Raw genomic sequence first — 8,867 nt, forward strand, 5'->3', positions numbered from 1 at the left:
GTCCCCTGCTTTATAGGTTTGGTGGGGGCCCATTGTGTCCCCTCTTGTAAAATCAATAGGGCTCACATCCAAGGACATGTCCAGTAGAGCCTTTTGGTTAAAGGCAGCACTTTGGGAGAGCATGGTTACCACCTCAAATCCCTTGAAGTCAGCAGCTAGGTCCAAGCCACCACAGAGGTCTTCCACTCACTCAGTTCCACTGATTGTCTAGACTGAATCCATGATCCGGAATTGCCAGTGAATTTGTTCCAGCATTTACAGAAAGCCAGGGATGTTTCTATGGTGGCACCTTGGTTAGAGCGACACCTTGGCTTTTTATTACTTGTTCAGTGAATGTTTTCAAAAGCATAGTATCACTGTTCTGAGATTACTGATTTTTCTTTTTATCATTTATTACAAGGACTTAGCTGATTATATTTATTATTGTTTTTTCAGAGTGTAGTTGTGTTGGACTACAGTACAATAGCTAGATACCAGTCTGGTGTAGCATCTTGGAGACAAACAAAATTTTCAGGGAGTCAAAAGTTCTTCAAGAGTCATAGTTCAACAGATTTATTTATTTATATTTATATACCGTCCTCCCTCGAAGGCTCAGGGCGGTTTACAGGGAACAGGAAACAGGTACAGATAACATAAGGAAACACATGTGACAACAGCAATAACAATACAGCAATAATAACCCCAACATGATAACAGCAGTAATAATAAGATAGAACTGCAAAGGAGCCTCAGCTCAATTTTTACTGGGACCCAGTGCATTAGGCAGATTAGTGATGGTCATAATAGGAGGCGGGGGGGGGGGGGCTGAGGGCCAATTGGAAGCGATGGTCCAGGTCAACCTCAACCAAATGCCTGGTGGAGGAGCTCCCTTTTGCAGGCCCTGCGGAACTGTTTGGGTTCCATCAGATTGTTTTAGTTTGTTATTCTTTGTGTTTTAATCTCTACCTAATCTTTAAAACTGCTTTACTGTGGAGCACTTGTTCAAAAAAAATGCATTCAGGTTTTCAAACAGGTTACACAAAGTCTGAAGAAATAGGCTTTGATCATTGTAGAGGAGACAAGCAGGCAAAGCTGCTTACTCAACTGAGCCCAGGGCTAGTTTCTGCTCACATCTCTGCAACCTGACTGAACCAAAAGCCCTGTAATACCTCTTCTTCACACCAACCAAAACAGAACATGTTCCCTAGAATTCCTCATCAGCATGGATATTAATAAACGGGGGAGGTGTCTCTAAGGTTGTGGTCTTAAAACATTGCCTTGTAAACATCTTGTGTGAAATGCTGAACAGATACACAAGTTTAAATTGGTTGCACCCTTGGCTTTCTGAGGAAAAGAACAAACAAATAGAACGATCCAGTTGGAAACTCAAGAACCAGTGATTGATCAAAGATCTGGTTCTAGCCCTGCACAGAGCACATGGGTTCCTTAAAAGGTTGAGAATGCATTGTTGCCATCCTACAACACAAGATTACTTTGATGCACAACATAGACAGTTTCATAGGGCTGCTACACTGCTGGTATTTCTGCCACACTATTATCCTTTGGATCTCACAGTCTATCTCTGTGCCCGTCACCTAGCGGTAAAGTGAGGCTAGGCAGAACATGTTCTAGCAAGCCACCAGACAGCAGGGTTAGCTTCATGCAGGACATAGCAGGCCTCGGGCATGTTGATTTTTCAGCTTCTGCTTTTGAAAGTTATATTTGAAGAATTCTTGGGGGGAAAGTCTGTAGATGGATCTTAAAGGACTAAGTGTAACCATTTAACAATTTCAAAGTTATTTGCATTTTCAGAAAAGTGCCGTGAATTACACCCCCAGCATAATTGGGATTTCCTAAAATATCCATTCAGACTGTGCATTTGAATGTTTGCATGCCACATTTGTGTTAGAATTTGCTTGAGAGTTACCTCCCTCTAATTGGAGACACTGACATGTTAATCAAGTTTAGTCATTTGCCCTGAGACATCTAGTACTTTGTGTGTCCCTTCTTTTTTTTCCATGGACATATGGTGCAGAGAAACCTGCAAGAGTCACTCCTTGAATTCCCTCCCTCCTCAGCATTTTGTATTCCTAGTGGGAGGGACTGCTGAAAATGGCAGCTGGCTCAGCCTTGGCATTTAATGTCACAACATGTCATGGGGATTTTGCAGCCAATGAGTGTGTGCCCTTGCACACTCATGCGCACATGCACACATACACACACTTTTCCTCCAGTCTGTCAAAGAACATTGGATACATAATATAAACATGGTGCCAAGGACAAATTTATGGTCATATGCAGAACTTGTGCTGGCCCAGTCGATGTTTTTCCTTTAGGCATCAGATGCTCCTTCCCCATACAATGGCATATTGTAAACTTCATTGGAAGCTGCTTTTACTCTCAGTAACCATTTACAATGGCATGGCCATAGTTCCAGGAGGGGTGGAAGGAGAAAAAGGATCCTGCCAGTTGATCTCTTTTGCTTCATCTCAGCACCCCTGGCCTATGCTGTGCAGCTTTTGCTCATATTGGCCCCATGATCCTCAGCACAGCTGCTTTTGTTAGTTTTATTGGCAGAAGGAATCCATCTTTTCCTGTTAGAAAAACTGATAGCATCCAATCCTAGTGAAGTACACCTTTGTACACATCTGCAAGTCTTAATTATTAACATTTTTAAAAACCTTGGTATCGCAAGCTGGGGGATGATGCATCTAACTAGCAGACCTATATCAGATACATAGACTAGAGAGTATGGAGGGAAATAACAGAGGAGATGGCAAAGGTGAGGATTAAAATGAGAAAATGTATTTTGCAATGTATTCTTTATTTGGGAGCCAAAGCAAAGGGATGAAGTAAACATCAGAGAGTACAAATAGCATGTGTCAGTCAAGTTTAAAAGGGGAAGTTTCTTGACTTGGGGAGAATTCCTCCAGGAAACTCATATGTGAAGAAAGCTGGTGGATGGCAAAACAGAAATTGATACCCATGGGGGATAAGTCAAGTGAAATGGATGCTGGAACTCAAACTTAAGCTGATGCCATACACAGAGAACTGGCAGATAATGCAGGAAATAACGAATCTTGGACCACTGAATGGAATCTCGGGCCCAGATCTGCTGAACAGTTCACAGAAGTTGTCAGGTAATTACAGGACCCATCTTAAGCTGCTGGCTTGCTGTCCCATTCTATCTGTGGCCAAAGGACAATAGTGTGGCAGAAATACCAGCAGTGTAGCAGCCCTATGAAACTGTCTATGTTTTGCATCAAAGTAATCTTGTGTTGTAGGATGGCAACAATGCATTCTCAATCTTTTAAGGAACTGTGGCTTCCGCCAGTGGGTGAAAACTTTTTTGTTTTGTTTGGCATACCCTCTATAATTATTATTGCATCTCCTAGCTGGTTCTGGAATTGTCTTTGGTTTTATTGAATGAACTTATAATTTTAAGTGTTGTCTTTTACTGTGGGACCCTGATCAGATGGAAAGCTGGCATAAAATGAATTAAATAATACAATAAATGTTTTCACTTTAGGGCTATGGATACTTGCAATGCGATCCTAAACAGAATTATACCCCTTCCAAAACAATTAAGGACTTTATTTTACCCAGCATCCAGATATTGAGGAGAAATTAACAATTTCCTTCTCCATTCCTTGGTTTCTGTTCAAGTGGATGAACTTCACTGAAAGATCTTGGGAACAAATCCCCAAGAATAGAGAGAGATTGAAGTTTAAATGAAATGGAATTGCAAGAATCCTACTTAGAATTGCAGCTAAGTCGTCCCAGATGTTCTACCCAAAAAGGGATGCCCCCTTCCCTCCCAGCCAAGTGGAGAAGCAAGAGAGGCCACTTAAATAGCAAATGGTTAACATTTATTTTTCTAGCAAAAGGAAGTAAAAATTTTCTACAGTCAGACAAAAAAAATATTTTTGACACAATGAAGATAACCATTTCCTTCTATATGTTTAATTCTATTCCTTGCCCCCATGTCTTATGATTGGTTACAACATTCTAGCATAGCAAAAGTTAACTACGCATGCTTGGGTTTCTACATTCCATCAGTTTGTTGCTGACTGGTCCCTGATCTCACATGCTCTGTGCTATCTGCCTTGTGCTGGGAAGATAGCCAAGCTTGGGTACATTCCCCCCCCCCTTGCTGGGAAGATTACAGCTCTGTACAAGTCAACGCTTTCTTATGCTGAGAGGAACTCTGTACGTATTCTTACATCTTATGTTTCAAAAAGACACGAACGAAAGATACCACACAAATATATACAGCTAAACCATTCAACTTTATTGAATGAATTTTCAAAGAAGCAGCCCTAAAACACTCCCCCCCCCCATGTTCTCATATAGGCCTAAATACATGTGACATTACTTCTGGATCCTGTCAAACCTGAGAACCTGGCTGAAGCTGGAGACAGTGTCATGTGTTAGTCCTGAGTTTACAATGGAGGCAGTGCAGAGAAAGCAAAAATCCTGCATCCACCATGGCCAATCTGGGGTCACAGGGAAGAATTCCTTCTTGGCTCCACTTCAGGCAGGCAGCTATAAGACTGCACTGTTCAGTTAACGTGGTGGATGAGGCTCCTTTGCCTTTCAAAGCTGGAACTGACCTTACTTTCAGGCCTCTCTAGGTCCCAGTTTTCTCTGAGGTGTTTCACACCAGTGCGTGTCATCTCAGAGAGAACAATGGACTTATTTCTGAGGTAGGATAGCTATGGTTGTCTTGGTTACTGTTGTCTTGGTTAACCTCCAAGATTAACCTGCAAACAAAGAGAGGGGTATAAGTGAGAACCAGATATCCAGAGTATCAGGAACAGAACAGGTCCAGCTACTTCAGAGGAGTGATACTCCAAGTAGATCTTGTTGCTGATGAGGGTTGAGACAGGCCTGTCATCATTATTAGTACCATCTTCTCCACACTTTGTCCTTTATCTTCTCCTGGGATAGAAACTTGAAATGGGTCTGGAATGACTGCTGGCCTCCTCTACCTCCATGGCCCCACATGACCCTCAGCCTGCTCTGCCATGAAGTATCATGCATCTGCTGGACACCCCCTCAGGTCCATGTAGCTGCTGACTGCCTCCTCCTCTGCCACCACCAGGTCCCATGTAGCTGCTGGCCTCCTCTAATGCCAGGGCCCTGTGCATCTCCCAAACATCTCTGTGGCTCAGCTTGGTGTGATTGCCAGTCCCTTCCTCCTCAGACACCAGCTGCTGGCCTTTTCCTCAGCTGCGGCTGCAGTCCTTTGACCTGGTAAGAGCCCTGCTTATGTAGGTGTAGAAAACACTTAATTTTGATGGGAATTTAAAACACCCCCTAAAGGTTTTTTTTATTATTTTCAGATTTTTCTGCAAACCTGGGGAGTACCACATGTTTTCTGTGTGCCCCCAATCTTTGGATTTAGGTATCCACAGATAGGGGACACATTTGAAAAATAGATATATAGACAAATAGAAACCTGCAAGGACATGCAGGAGGCATTTTATTTTCTGCCTCCCCCACTCTTTTACTTTCCTGAGAACTCCCCTAGTCTCCCCCCTTTTAGAGCAATCATAATATGACTTTTTTAGAGCAATTCTACTATGACTGAGGAGAACATGGAGCATTGTGAGGTTGCCTTCATTATGACCCGAGAAAGAGGCTGGGCAGTCCTGGCCTAACTGGATTAGGTACTTTTGAAGCAGTTTGATGGTCTTATATGGCTGAAAACAAGGGAATGCTAGGAAGACTAGAAGCACTCTTCACTCATCTTCCAACCTGTCCTGCACAATACTCCATGTCTTCCCAGATGATCATGCAGCCACCTTTACCAGTTCCATGATCTCTTGTTGCATCTGAGTGAGAAAGATCTTCCTAACTCCATTAAGCAAAATTCTCTCTCCTCACCCAATAAACACCAGAGAGAGGACAAACAGCATGTGTCAGTCAGGTTTAAAAGAAGTTTCTTGATTTCTGGTGGTTGGTGGAGCAGAAATTGACACCCATCGGACTGAAACAATGGGATGCCATGCAATTTGTAATCCTTTCCACTAGAGAGCAGCACATCACCACACTTCTTTAGATTTGGTTTGAAACGTGTCCTCTTTTCATAGAAATGGAATAATTGCTTTTTTTGTCTGGTTTCAATATAATCAGAGCAACAGGAATTAACAGCTGTCTTTGGATTGTGGGTTGGTCCAATATTTTTGTTGGGATTTTTTTTTTGTATTGTTTTCTTCGTTTACTTTGCTGAAAACTAATCCTTTAGTCAAAAGCAACTTGTCCGGACTAGCAGACATAAATCTAGAAAAAAAAGTGGCTGAGCAAGTATGTGGGTGAACATGTTACCAAAATATCTTTAATACAGTATAATTGAATGCTCATAATTTTACAGAAAGAACAAGTTTAAATTGCAAGCCTGCATATGACCACTTGAGTATGATTGCTTAAGATGTAGCATTTAAACAAATACTATTTGCATACAGTAAAGCTCCTAATATTTTAAAATGGTAAAAATATAAGGATTGATTCTGGACTGATAGAAAAAAGTCTGGTGTGTTTTAATGGCTGTTTCAATTTAGTAATTTGGAAACAGATTCTTAAATAGAAATACATGCATCTCATGGGGGAAAATGCATATATTTAACCAGTATACTTCTCCTTCAAACATGTCTGGAGACAGAGAAAGCATCGTGCCCCCCCCCCCGGATGCTGAGGGGAAATAACCTGTAGTTTGTACCCTAGAATTCATTATGCATTTTAAATATAAGAAATTGTGCTGATATTTTAAATAAAATAGTTGTTGTGATTAAGAACTGCACAATGCCTTTTTAAGTTATTTATTTATTTATTTAGATTTCTATACCACCTTGACTCTGAGCATATAATAGTTGCAGAAATATGTGGTCATATATCTTGGCAATATGTCTTAATTGGTCATCCAGAAAGGATGCTAGTCCTCAGGCAGAACCTGGGGATCCCCCAACATTACAAGTAATCTCTATACCAAAGAGATCAGTTCTCCTGGAGAAAATTATTATTATTATTATTATTATTATTATTATTATTATTATTATTATTATTATTATTATTATATTTATTTCCCGCCACTCCCTACAGGCTCGTGGTGGGTAACAATAGTCTTAAAATCCCCCATTAAAACCCCTGTTAAAAGACTATAAAAATACCCAACACAGCGGAAAATACCACTCTCCCCTACCCGAACAAGGGCATTGGGGGATGGAGGGTGATGATGACTACTTCAAACCCCCCAGGGGGGCAATGGCTGCTTTGGAGGGCGGGACTAGCAACAATTTGCGAGAACCCTAGTGTCTCCTTGGCAGACACCAGGTCCAGGCCACATCATGGGGACGGCGCATCTGCATGAACGTTGAAATCTCCCAAAACCAATAGCTTGGGGTACTGCAACATCCAGGCGGTCACCGCCTCCAGCAGGGCTGGCAGGGAATCCGAGGGCGCAGTGGTTGCGCGGTACACCACCCAGGTAGCCACGTTGTCGACTGATTCCCACCCTAGACTGACACATTCCACCCCCGTGATTGATGGTGCAGGGAGTGCCCTGAAGGGAAAGGTATCCCGGACCACCACCCCTCCCTTCCCCTGGAGCTGAGGCTGGTGCACGACTGTCATGTCTTTATGTGTATCCTTTTTCTTTTTCTTTTAAAAATATTTTTAGTTGCTGGATTTTAAACTCTTTTTTTCTTGTTTTTTGTTTGTTTAAAAAAAAGGGGGGAATAGAGTACCAAAAAGCCTATCTAAGTATTTTATGTTAGCTATTCATATTTTATTATTTTCTTCCTTGCTTTGCACTGCTCTTATATTTGTATACCCTTTGTACATTTGTTACAATAACCTTTATTAATTATACTTTTGTGATTCTCCTACTGTTTAGAGCGTACTCTTTGATACTGCCAAGACCTGCCCCATGGATTCTGCAAATAAGGGAGAGCTCCTGTAAGCATCACTCTGTGTCTTGCACATAATTCCTATATTTCCACAGACACAGAAGAGATCCTATAGTTTCTGCTGGAGAATGTGGGTGCTAATCCTAACTCCACCCATGCATACATTTGACTTGGAGAAACTGCCCTGAAGATAAGCTGAAGAAATTAAAATATAAAACTCAACCATGAAAGCTGTAGCTTTAAGTACCACCGCAAACCTTCTGCAAAAGTGTAGTTTCTGTTCCTGGGCCTGGCCCGTCATCAAGGACAGGGAGGTGCCGTGGAACGATGGAGGACTGGAAGCAGCCACAACAAATAAGGCAGCTGTGTGCTTTGGACCCTCAAAACATCTAAATTGGGTATTTGGTTGTAAGTGCCATGACATTTAGTCAATTTTGATTATACTCTTTGAGTTCATGTGGGCCAAAGTCCTCAGAGCAGTCCCTAAACAGCACAAATGACAGGGTGTTAACACTTGTCAGGAATTCTCCCTTTCTCTAACGCTGGCGTTTCTCTCTCCCTCTTCTGTGAGTAGGGTTGCTAACGGATTGGGAACTTCCTAGAAATCTGAACTGAAGCCTGTGGAAGAGTGGGTTTGGGGAGAGGAGAGAGCTTAGTGTGGATGTGATGCCACAGAGTCTATCCTCCAGAGCAGCCATTTTCTCCAAGGGATCTGACATTTTATGTAAATTGCCCAGAGCCTTACGGGGTAGTGGTGGTGGTACAGAAATTCAAGAAAATGAATAAATGAATAGAGCTGATATAATTCCAGGGTACCTCGAGGCCACACTCGAAGTTGGCAACCTTGTTTTTAAGCGCAGCTATGGGTCTTTCCCCCCACTAAGACAAATAAAGTCTGAAGGTGAAGCTTTGGAAAGGAATTTTGGTTCATCCTTTGGGCCAAACTGGTTTGTCACTGCCCTTCCTTAAAAGCCTGATGGT

The 8,867-nt window shown here is 42.0% G+C and overlaps 1 long non-coding RNA gene across 1 annotated transcript; it reads left to right on the forward strand.

The window, feature by feature from the left end:
- Positions 1-4,587: 4,587 nt before the first annotated feature.
- On the forward strand, positions 4,588-8,116 carry LOC143843258 (uncharacterized). Its single transcript, XR_013233511.1, has 2 exons — positions 4,588-5,235; positions 7,874-8,116. It is a non-coding gene; the product is annotated as an uncharacterized LOC143843258 (long non-coding RNA).
- Positions 8,117-8,867: the final 751 nt, after the last annotated feature.

This window comes from Paroedura picta, chromosome 8 (assembly GCF_049243985.1).
Source record: "Paroedura picta isolate Pp20150507F chromosome 8, Ppicta_v3.0, whole genome shotgun sequence".
Classification (NCBI taxonomy): Eukaryota; Metazoa; Chordata; class Lepidosauria; order Squamata; family Gekkonidae; genus Paroedura; species Paroedura picta.